The sequence below is a fragment of the Camelus ferus genome, chromosome 9 (assembly GCF_009834535.1).
Source record: "Camelus ferus isolate YT-003-E chromosome 9, BCGSAC_Cfer_1.0, whole genome shotgun sequence".
Taxonomy (NCBI): domain Eukaryota; kingdom Metazoa; phylum Chordata; class Mammalia; order Artiodactyla; family Camelidae; genus Camelus; species Camelus ferus.
In genome coordinates, this window is record NC_045704.1 from 487911 (window position 1) to 500426 (window position 12516).

Below are 12516 nucleotides of genomic sequence, written 5' to 3' on the forward strand. Positions count from 1 at the left end.
AGCATGTGGAGAGACGTTCGTTCATCTACCACAAAGGGAACGGTTTGCATGTGAAACTTTTTCTCTGGCTTCTCAGTCTGTTTCGTAGTGCCAATTTGAATTTCCTGCAGTTTTCACTGTAAAAACTTGTTGGAGTTAGTACCTAACCATATATATGTATGGAGTGGAGTTTGCAACTGAAATGAAACTTTTTGTTCCCAACAAGCTAGGTGAAGTAAGGCTTTCACAAACATTTATCTCCCACAACTGAGCAAGTGGAGAGACGTTCGTTCATCTAGCACAAAGGAACGGGTTACAGCAGGAACTTTTACTCTGGTTTCTCAGTCTGTTTCCTAGTGCCGGGTTGAAGTTCCTGCAGTTTTCACTGTAAAAAGGTGTTGGAGCTAGTACCTCCCCATATATATATATGGAGTGGAGTTTGCAACTGAAAAGAAACTTTGTGTTCTCAAGAAGATATGTGAAGGACGGCTTTCACACACACTTATCTCTCACATATGAGCATGTGGAGAGAGGTTCGTTCATCTAGCACAAAGGGAATGGTTTGCAGGGAAACTTTTACACTGGTTCTCTGTCTGTTTCCTAGTGCTGGTTTGAAGTTTCTGCAGTTTTCACTGAAAAACCGAGTTGGAACTAATACCTCCCCATATATATGTATGGAGTGGTGTTTGCAACTGAAAAGAAACTTTGTGTTCCCAACAAGCTAGATGAAGGACGGCTTTCACACACATTTATCTCTCACAACTGAGCATGAGGAGAGACTTTCGTTCATCTAGCACAATGGGAACGGTTTGCAGGAGAAACTATTACTCTGGTTTCTAAGTCTTTTTCCCAGTGCCGGGTTGAAGTTCCTGCAGTTTTCACTGTAAAACCGAGTTGAAGTTAGTACCTCCACTTATAGATTTTTGGAGTGGAGTATGCAACTGAAAAGAAACTTTGTCTTCCCATCAAGCTAGATGAAGAACGGCTTTCACACACACGTATCTCTCAGAACTGAGCATGTGGAGGGATTTTCGTTCATTTGGCACAAAGGGAACGGTTTGCAAGGGAATATTTTACTATGGTTTCTCAGTCTTTTTCCAAGTGCCTGTTTGAAATTCCTGCAGTTTTCACTTTAAACAAGTGTTGGAGCTAGTAACTCTGTATATTTATGTATGGAGTGGATTTTGCAACTGAAAAGAAACTTTGAATTCCCAACAAGCTAGATGAAGGACGGCTTTCACACACACTTATCTCTCACAACTGAGCATGTGGAGAGACGTTCGTTCATCTAGCACAAAGGGAACTGGTTGCAGGATAAACTTTTACTCTGGTTTCTCAGACTGTTTCCAAAGGCCGGTTTGAAGTTCCTGCAGTTTTCACTGTAAAACCTTGTTGGAGCTAGTTCCTCCCCAAATATATGTATGGAATGGAGTTTGCAACTGAAAAGAAACTTTGTGTTCCCAAGAAGCTAGATGAAGGACGGCTTTCACACACAATTTTCTCTCAGAACTGAGCATGTGGAGAGAGTTTTGTTCATCTAGCACAATGGGAACGGGTTGCAGGTATAATTTTTACTCTGGTTTCTCAGTCTGTTTCCTAGTGCCTTTATGAAATTCCTGTAGTTTTCAGTGTAAAACCGAGTTGGAGTTAGTACTTCCCGTTATAGTTGTATGGAGTGGAGTATGCAACTGAAAAGAAACTTTGTGTTCCCAACAAGCTATGTGAAGGACGGCTTTCACACACACATATCTCTCAGATCTGAGCATGTGGAGAGACGTTTGTTCATCTAGCACAAAGGGAACGGTTTGCAGTAAAAACTTTTACCCTGGTTTCTCTGTGTGTTTCCTAGGGCCGGTTTGAAGTTCCTGCACTTTTCACTGTAAAACCTATTTGGAGCTAGTACCTCCCCATATAAATGTATGGAGTGGAGTTTGCAACTGAAAAGAAACTTTGTGTTCCCAACCAGCTATGTGAAGGACGGTTTCACACACAATTATCTCTCACAAATGAGCATGTGGAGAGACGTTCGTTCATCTACCACATAGGGAACGGTTTGCATGTGAAACTTTTTCTCTGGCTTCTCAGTCTGTTTCGTAGTGCCAATTTGAATTTCCTGCAGTTTTCACTGTAAAAACTTGTTGGAGTTAGTACCTAACCATATATATGTATGGAGTGGAGTTTGCAACTGAAATGAAACTTTTTGTTCCCAACAAGCTAGGTGAAGTAAGGCTTTCACAAACATTTATCTCCCACAACTGAGCAAGTGGAGAGACGTTCGTTCATCTAGCACAAAGGAACGGGTTACAGCAGGAACTTTTACTCTGGTTTCTCAGTCTGATTCCTAGTGCCGGGTTGAAGTTCCTGCAGTTTTCACTGTAAAAAGGTGTTGGAGCTAGTACCTCCCCATATATATATATGGAGTGGAGATTGCAACTAAAAAGAAACTTTGTGTTCTCAAGAAGATATGTGAAGGACGGCATTCACACACACTTATCTCTCACATATGAGCATGTGGAGAGAGGTTCGTTCATCTTGCACAAAGGGAATGGTTTGCAGGGAAACTTTAACACTGATTCTCTGTCTGTTTCCTAGTGCTGGTTTGAAGTTTCTGCAGTTTTCACTGAAAAACCGAGTTGGAACTAATTCCTCCCCATGTATATGTATGGAGTGGTGTTTGCAATTGAAAAGAAACTTTGTGATCCCAACAAGCTAGATGAAGGACGGCTTTCACACACATTTATCTCTCACAACTGAGCATGAGGAGAGACTTTCGTTCATCTAGCACAATGGGAACGGTTTGCAGGAGAAACTTTTACTCTGGTTTCTAAGTCTGTTTCTCAGTGCCGGGTTGAAGTTCCTGCAGTTTTCACTGTAAAACCGAGTTGAAGTTAGTACCTCCACTTATAGATTTTTGGAGTGGAGTATGCAACTGAAAAGAATCTTTGTGTTCCCATCAAGCTAGATGAAGAACGGCTTTCACACACATTTATCTCTCAGAACTGAGCATGTGGAGAGAGTTTCGTTCATTTAGCACAAAGGGAACTGGTTGCAGGGGAAACATTTACTCTAGTTTCTCAGACTGTTTCCAAGGGCCGGTTTGAAGTTCCTGCAGGTTTCTCTGTAAAACCTTGTTGGAGCTATTTCCTCCCCATATATATGTATGGAATGGTGTTTGCAAATGAAAAGAAACTTTGTGTTCCCAACAAGCTAGATGAAGGACGGCTTTCACACACAATTTTCTCTCAGAACAGAGCATGTGGAGAGAGTTTTGTTCATCTAGCAAAATGGGAACAGATTGCCGGTCAAATTTTTACTCTGGTTTCTCAGTCTGTTTCCTAGTGACGGTATGAAATTCCGTTCGTTTTCAGTGTAAAACCGAGTTGGAGTTAGTAGCTCCCGTTATAGTTGTATGGTGTGGAGTATGCAACTGAAAAGAAACTTTGTGTTCCCAAAAAGATAGGTGAAGGACGTCTTTCACACACACTTATCTCTCAGAACTGAGCATGTGGAGAGACGTTCGTTCATCTAGCACAAAGGGAACGGGTTGCAGGGGAATATTTTACTATGGTTTCTCAGTCTGTTTCCTAGTGCCGTTTTGAAGATCCTGCAGTTTTCACTGTAAACACGTGTTGGGGCTACTACCTCCCCATATATATTTATGGAGTGTAGTTTGCTACTGAAAAGAAACTCTGTGTTCCCAACAAGCTAGATGAAGTACTGCTTTCACACACACTTATCTCTTACAACTGAGCATGTGGAGAGACGTTTGTTCATCTAGAACAAAGGGAACTGGTTGCAGGAGAAACTTTTACTCTGCTTTCTCAGGCTGTTTCCAAAGGCCGGTTTGAATTTCCTGCAGTTTTCACTGTAAAACCTTGTTGGAGCTAGTTCCTTCCCATATATATGTATGGAATGGAGTTTGCAACTGAAAAAACTTTGTGTTCCGAACAAGCTAGGTGAAGGACGGCTTTCACACACAATTTTCTCTCAGAACCGAGCATGTGGAGAGATTTTCGTTCATCTAGATCAAAGTGAACGAGTTGCAGGGGAATATTTTACTATGGTTTCTCAGTCTGTTTCCTAGTGCCGGTTTGAAGTTCCTGCAGTTTTCAGTGTAAACACCTGTTGGAGCTAGTAACTCCCAATATATATGTATGTAGTGAAGTTTGCAGCTTAAAAGAAACTTTGTGTTCCCAACAAGCTAGTTGAAGGGCGGCTTTCACACACAATTTTCTCTCAGAACTGAGCACTTGGAGAGAGTTTCGTTCATCTAGCTCAATGGGAACTGGTTGCATGTGAAATTTTTACTCTGGTTTCTCAGTCTGTTTCCTAGTGCCGGTATGAAATTCCTGCAGTTTTCACTGTAAAACCGAGTTGGAGATACTACCTCCCGTTATAGTTGTATGGAGTGGAGTTTGCAACTGGAAATAAAATTTGTGTTCCCAACAAGAAAAGTGAAGGACGGCTTTCACGCACACTTATCTCTCAGAACTGAGCATGGGGAGAAACGTTCGTTCATCTAGCACAAAGGGAACGGTTTGCAGGGGGATATTTTACTATGGATTCTCAGACTGTTTCGTAGTGCCGGATTGAAGTTCCTGCAGTTTTCACTGTAAACACTTGTTGGAGCTAGTACCTCCCCATATATATATAAGGAGTGGAGTTTGCAACTGAAAAGAAATTTTGTGTTCCCAACAAACTAAATGAATTTCAGCTTTCACACACAATAATCTCTCACAACTGAGCATGTGGATAGACTCCTTCATCTAGCAAAATGGGAACGGGTTGCAGGAGAAATTTTTCCTCTTGTTTCTCAGTCTGTTTCCTAGTGCCGCTTTGAAGTTCCTGCAGTTTTCCCTGTAAAAACGAGTTGGAGTTAGTGCCTCCCCTTGTAGATGTATGGAGTGGAGTTTGCAACTGAAAAGAAACTTTGTGTTCCCAACAAGCTAGGTGAAGGACGATTTTCACACACAAATATCTCTCACAACTGATCATGTGGAGAGACATTCGTTCATCTAGCACAAATGGAAATGTTTGCAGGGGAAATTTTTACACTGGTTTCTAATTCTGATTCCAAAGGCCGGTTTGAATTTCCTGCTGTTTTCACTGTAAAACCTTGTTGGAGCTAGTTCCTCCCCATATATATGTATGGAATGTAGTTTGCAACTGAAAAGAAACTTTGTGTTCCCAAAAAGCTTGGTGAAGGACGGCTTCACACACACTATTCTCTCAGAACTGAGCATGTGGAGAGACGTTCGTTCATCTAGCACAAAGGGAACTGTTTGCGGTAGAAACGTTTAGCCTGGTTTGTCTGTGTGTTTCCTAGTGCCGGTTTGAAGTTCCTGCACTTTTCACTGTAAAACAAAGTTGGAGCTAGTACCTCCCCATATAAATGTATGGAGTGGAGTTTGCATCTGAAAAGAAACTTTGTGTTCCCAACCAGCTATATGAAGGACGGCTTTCACACACAATTATCTCTCACAACTGAGCACGTGGAAAGACGTTCGTTCATCTACAACAAAGGGAACGGTTTGCATGTGAAACTTTTGCTCTGGCTTCTCAGTCTGTTTCCTACTGCCAATTTGAATTTCCTGCAATTTTCACTGTAAAAACGTGTTGGAGTTAGTACCTAACCATATATATGTATGGAGTGGAATTTGCAAGTGAAAAGAACCTTTTTGTTCCCAACAAGCTAGGTGAAGTAAGGCTTTCACAAACATTTATCTCCCACAACTGAGCAAGTGGAGAGACGTTCGTTCATCTAGCACAAAGAACGGGTTACAACAGGAACTTTTACTCTGGTTTCTCAGTCTGTTTCCTAGTGCCGGTATGAAGTTCCTGCAGTTTTCACTGTAAAAAGGTGTTGGAGCTAGTACCTCCCCATATATATATATGGAGTGGAGATGGCAACTGAAAAGAAACTTTGTGTTCTCAACAAGATATGTGAAGGACGGCTACACACACACTTATCTCTCACATCTGAGCATGTGGAGAGAGGTTGGTTCATCTAGCACAAAGGGATTGGTTTGCAGGAGAAACTTTTACTCTGGTTCTCTGTCTGTTTCCTAGTGCTTGTTTGAAGTTTCTGCAGTTTTCACAGAAAAACCGAGTTGGAACTAATACATCCCCATATATATGTATGGAGTGGTGTTTGCAACTGAAAAGAAACTTTGTGTTCCCAACAAGCTAGGTGAAGGACGGCTTTCACACACATTTATCTCTCACAACTGAGCATGAGGAGAGACTTTCGTTCATCTAGCACAATGGGAACGGTTTGCAAGAGAAATTTTACTCTGGTTTCTAAGGCTGTTTCCCAGTGCCGGGTTGAATTTCCTGCAGTTTTCACTGTAAAACCGAGTTGAAGTTAGTAGCTCCACTTATGGATTTTTGGAGTGGAGTATGCAACTGAAAAGAAACTTTGTGTTCCCATCAAGCTAGATGAAGAACGGCTTTCACACACACGTATCTCTCAGAACTGATCACGTGGAGGGAGTTTCGTTCTTTTGGCACAATGGGAACGGGTTGCAAGGGAATATTTTACTATGGTTTCTCAGTCTTTTTCCTAGTGCCTGTTTGAAATTCCTGCAGTTTTCACTGTAAACAAGTGTTGGAGCTAGTACCTCTCTATATATATGTATGGAGTGGAGTTTGCAACTGAAAAGAAACTTTGTATTCCCAACAAGCTAGATGAAGGACGGCTTTCACACACACTTATCTCTCACAACTGAGCATGTGGAGAGACGTTCGTTCATCTAGCACAAATGGAACTGGTTGCAGGATAAACATTTACTCTCGTTTCTCAGACTGTTTCCAAAGGCCGGTTTGAAGTTCCTGCAGTTTTCACTGTAAAACCTTGTTGGAGCTAGTTCCTCCCCATATATATTTATGGAATGGAGTTTCCAACTGAAAAGAAACTTTGTGTTCCCAACAAGCTAGATGAAGGACGGCTAACACACAATTTTCTCTCAGAACTGAGCATGTGGAGAGAGTTTTGTTCATCTAGCACAATGGGAACCGGTTGCAGGTATAATTTTTACTCTGGTTTCTCAGTCTGTTTCCTAGTGCCTTTATGAAATTCCTGTAGTTTTCAGTGTAAAACCGAGTTGGAGTTAGTACTTCCCGTTATAGTTGTATGGAGTGGAGTATGCAACTGAAAAGAAACTTTGTGTTCCCAACAAGCTATGTGAAGGACGGCTTTCACACACACATATATCTCAGATCTGAGCATGTGGAGAGACGTTTGTTCATCTAGCACAAAGGGAACGGTTTGCAGTAGAAACTTTTACCCTGGTTTCTCTGTGTGTTTCCTAGTGCCGGTTTGAATTTCCTGCACTTTTCACTGTAAAACCTAGTTGGAGCTAGTACCTCCCCATATAAATGTATGGAGTGGAGTTTGCAACTGAAAAGAAACTTTGTGTTCCCAACCAGCTATGTGAAGGACGGTTTCACACACAATTATCTCTCACAACAGAGCATGTGGAGAGACGTTCGTTCATCTACCACAGAGGGAACGGTTTGCATGTGAAACTTTTTCTCTGGCTTCTCAGTCTGTTTCGTAGTGCCAATTTGAATTTCCTGCAGTTTTCACTGTAAAAACGTGTTGGAGTTAGTACCAAACCATATATATGTATGGAGTGGAGTTTGCAACGGAAATGAAACTTTTTGTTCCCAACAAGCTAGGTGAAGTAAGGCTTTCACAAACATTTATCTCCCACAACTGAGAAAGTGGAGAGACGTTCGTTCATCTAGCACAAAGGAACGGTTTACAGCAGGAACTTTTACTCTGGTTTCTCAGTCTGTTTCCTAGTGCCGGGTTGAATTTCCTGCAGTTTTCACTGTAAAACCGAGTTGAAGTTAGTACCTACACTTATAGATTTTTGGAGTGGAGTATGCAACTGAAAAGAAACTTTGTGTTCCCATCAAGTTAGATGAAGAACGGCTTTCACACACATTTATCTCTCAGAACTGAGCATGTGGAGTTTTGTTCAACTAGCACAAAAGGAACGGGTTGCAGGGGAATATTTTACTATGGTTTCTCAGTCTGTTTCCTCGTGCCGGTTTGAAGTTCCTGAAGTTTTCTCTGTAAATACGTGTTGGAGCTAGTATCTCTCCATATATATGTATGGAGTGGAGTTTGCAACTGAAAAGAAAATTTGTGTTCCCCACAAGCTAGATGAAGTACGACTTTCACACACACTTATCTCTCACAACTGAGCATGTGGAGAGACGTTCGTTCATGTAGCACAAAGGGAACTGGTTGCAGGGGAAACATTTACTCTGGTTTCTAAGACTGTTTCCCAAGGCCGGTTTGAATTTCCTGCAGTTTTCACTGTAAAAGCTTGTTGGAGCTAGTACCTCCCCATATATATGTATGGAATGGGGTTTGCAAATGAAAAGAAACTTTGTGTTCCCAACAAGCTAGATGAAGGACGGCTTTCACACACAATTTTCTATCAGAACAGAGCATGTGGAGAGAATTTTGTTCATCTAGCACAATGGGAACGGTTTGCAGGTCAAATTTTTACTCTGGTTTCTCAGTCTGTTTCCTAGTGCCTTTATGAAATTCCTGTAGTTTTCAGTGTAAAACCGAGTTTGAGTTAGTACCTCCCGTTATAGTTGTATGGAGTGGAGTATGCAACTGAAAAGAAACTTTGTGTTCCCAACAAGATAGGTGAAGGACGTCTTTCACTCACACTTATCTCTCAGAACTGAGCATGTGGAGGGACGTTCGTTCATCTAGCACAAAGGGAACGGGTTGCAGGGGAATATTTTACTATGGTTTCTCAGTCTGTTTCCTAGTGCCGTTTTGAAGTTCCTGCAGTTCTCACTGTAAACACGTGTTGGGGCTAGTACCTCCCCATATATATTTATGGAGTGTAGTTTGCTACTGAAAAGAAACTTTGTGTTCCCAACAAGCTAGATGAAGTACTGCTTTCACAAACACTTTTCTCTCACAACTGAGCATGTGGAGAGACGTTTGTTCATCTAGAACAAAGGGAACTGGTTGCAGGAGAAACTTTTACTCTGGTTTCTCAGACTGTTTCCAAAGGCCGGTTTGAATTTCCTGCAGTTTTCACTGTAAAACCTTGTTGGAGCTAGTTCCTCCCCATATATATGTATGGAATGGAGTTTGCAACTGAAAAACTTTGTGTTCCCAAAAGCTAGGTGAAGGACGTGTTTCACACACAATTTTCTCTCAGAACCTAGCATGTGGAGAGAGTTTCGTTCATCTAGATCAAAGGGAAATAGTTGCAGGGGAATATTTTATTATGGTATCTCAGTCTGTTTCCTAGTGCCGGTTTGAAGTTCCTGCAGTTTTCACTGTAAACACCTGTTGGAGCTAGTACCTCCCAATATATATGTATGTAGTGAAGTTTGCAACTTAAAAGAAACTTTGTGTTCCCAACAAGCTAGGTGAAGGACTGCTTTCACACACACTTATCTCTCACAACTGAGCATGTGGAGAAAGTTTCGTTCATCTAGCAAAAATGGAACTGGATGCAGGAGAAACTTTCACTCTGGTTTCTCAGTCTGTTTCCCAGTGCCGGGATGAAGTTCCTGCAGTTTTCACTGTAAAACCGAGTTGAAGTTAGTACGTCCCCTTATAGATGTTTGGAATGGAGTAGACATCTGAAAAGAAACATTGTGTTCCCATCAAGCTAGATGAAGTACGTCTTTCACCCACATTTATCTCTCAGAACTGAGCATGTGGAGAGAGTTTCGTTCATCTAGCACAAGGGAACGGTTTGCAGGGCAATATTTTATTATGGTTTCTCACTCTGTTTCCTAGTGCCGGCTTGATGTTCCTGCAGTTTTCACTTTAAACACGTGTTGGAGCTAGTACCTCCTCATAAGTTTTTATGGAGTGTAGTTAGCTACTGAAAAGAAACTTTGTGTTCCCAACAAGCTAAATGAAGGACGGCTTTCACACACACTTATCTTTCACAACTGAGCATGTGGAGAGACGTTCGTTCATCTAGCACAAATGGAACTGGTTGCAGGAGAAATTTTACTCTGGTTTCACAGTTGGTTCCAAAGGCCGGTTTGATGTTCCTGCAGTTTTCACTGTAAAACATTGTTGGATCTAGTTCCACCCCATATATATGTATGGAATGGAGTTTGCAACTGAAAAGAAACTTTGTGTTCCCAACAAGCTAGTTGAAGGACGGCTTTCACACACAATTATCTTTCACAACTGAGCATGTGGAGAGACTTTCGTTCATCTAGCAAAATGGGAACGGGATGCAGTAGAAACTTTTCCTCAGGTTTCTCAGTCTGTTTCCTAGTGCCGGTTTGAAGTTCCTGCATTTTTTCCTGTAAAACCGTGTTGGAGTTAGTAACACCCCTTATAGATGTATGGAGTTGAGTTTGCAACTGAAAAGAAACTTTGTGTTCCCAAACATGCTAGGTGAAGGACGGCTTTCAAACACACTTATCTCTCAGAAATGTGCATGTGGAGAGACGTTCGTTCATTTAGCACTAAGGGAACTGGTTGCAGGAGAAATTTTACTCTGGTTTCTCAGTCTGTTTCCTAGTGACTGATTGATATTCTTGCAGTTTAAATGTAATACTGGGTTGGAGCTAGAAACTCCCCTAATATATATATGGAGTGGAGATTGCAACTGAAAAGAAATTTGTGTTCCCAACAAGCTAGGTGAAGGACGGCTTTCAGAAACAATTATCTCTCACAACTTAGTATGTGGAGAGACGTTCGTTCATCTAGCACAAAGGGAACGGTTTGCTTGAGAAAATTTTACTCTGAATTCTCAGTCTGTTTCCTAGCGCCAGTTAGTATTTCCTGCAGTTTTCACTGTAAAAACGTGTTGGAGTTAGTACCTAACCATATATAGGTATGGAGTGGGGTTTGCAACTGAAATGAAACTTTTTGCTCCCAACAAGCTAGGTGAAGGACGGCTTTCACAAACATTTATCTCCCACAACTGAGCATGTGGAGAGACGTTCGTTCATCTAGCACAAATGGAACGGGTTACAGGAGAAACTTTTACTCTGATTTCTCAGACTGTTTCATAGTGACGGTTTGAAGTTCCTGCAGTTTTCACTGTAAAAAGATGTTGGAGCTAGTATGTCCCCATATATATGTATGGAGTGGAGTTTGCAACTGAAAAGAAACTTTGTGTTCCCAGCAATATAGTTGAAGGAAGGCTTTCACAAACACTTATCTCTCAGAACTGAGAATGTGGAAAGAGTTTCGTTCATCTAGCACAAAGGGAAATGTTTGCAGGGGAATATTTTACTATGGTTTCTCAGTCTGTTTCCTAGTGCCTGTTTGAATTTCCTGCAGTTTTCACTGTAAACACGTGTTGGAGCTAGTACCTCCCCATATATATGTATGGATTGGAGTTTGCAACTGAAAAGAAACTTTGTATTCCCAACAAGCTAGATGAAGTACGACATTCATACACAGTTATCTCTCACAGCTGAGCATGTGGAGAGACTTTCGTTCATCTAGCACAAAGGGAACTGGTTGCAGGATTAACTTTTACTCTGGTTTCCCAGACTGTTTCCAAAGGCCGGTTTGAAGTTCCTGCAGGTTTCATTGTAAAACCTTGTTGGAGCTAGTTCCTCTCCATATATATGTATGGAATGGAGTTTTCAACAGAAAAGAAACTTTGTGTTCATAACAAGCTAGATGAAGGACGGCTTTCACACACAATTTTCTCTCAGAACTGAGCATTTGGAGAGAGTTTCGTTCTTCTAGCTCAATGAGAACGGTTTGCAGTTGAAATTTTTACTCTGGTTTCTCAGTCTGTTTCCTAGTGCCGGTATGAAATTGCTGCAGTTTTCACTGTAAAACCGAGTTGGAGTTAGGACCTCCCGTTATAGTTGTATGGAGTGGAGTTTGCAACTGAAAAGAATCTTTGTGTTCCCAGCAAGATAGATGAAGTACGGCTTCACACACACTTATCCCTCAGATGTGAGCATGTGGAGAGACGTTCGTTCGTCTAGCAAAATGGGAACGGGTTGCAGTAGAAACTTATCCTCTGGTTTCTCAGTCTGTTTCCTAGTGACGTTTTGAAGTTCCTGCAGTTTTCCCTGTAAAACCGAGTTGGAGTAAGTAACTCCCCTTATATATGTATGGAGTGGAATTTGCAACTGAAAAGAAACTTTGTGTTCCCAACAATCTAGTTGAAAGACGGCTTTCACACATATTTATCTCTCACAACTGAGCATGAGGAGTGACTTTCGTTCATCTAGCACAATGGGAACGGGTTGCAGGAGAAACTTTTACTCTGGTTTCTCAGCCTGTTTCCTAGTGCCGGGTGAAGTTCCTGCATTTCACTGTAATACGGAGTTGAAGTTTGTACCGCCCCTTATAGATGTTTGGAGTGGAGTATGCAACTGAAAGGAAACTTTGTGTTCCCATCAAGCTAGATGAAGGACAGCTTTCACACACACGTATCTCTCAGAACAGAGAATGTGGAGAAAGTTTCGTTCATCTAGCACAAAGGGAATTGGTTGCAGGGGAATCTTTTACTATGGTTCTCAGTCTGTTTCCTAGTGCCTGTTTGAAGTTCC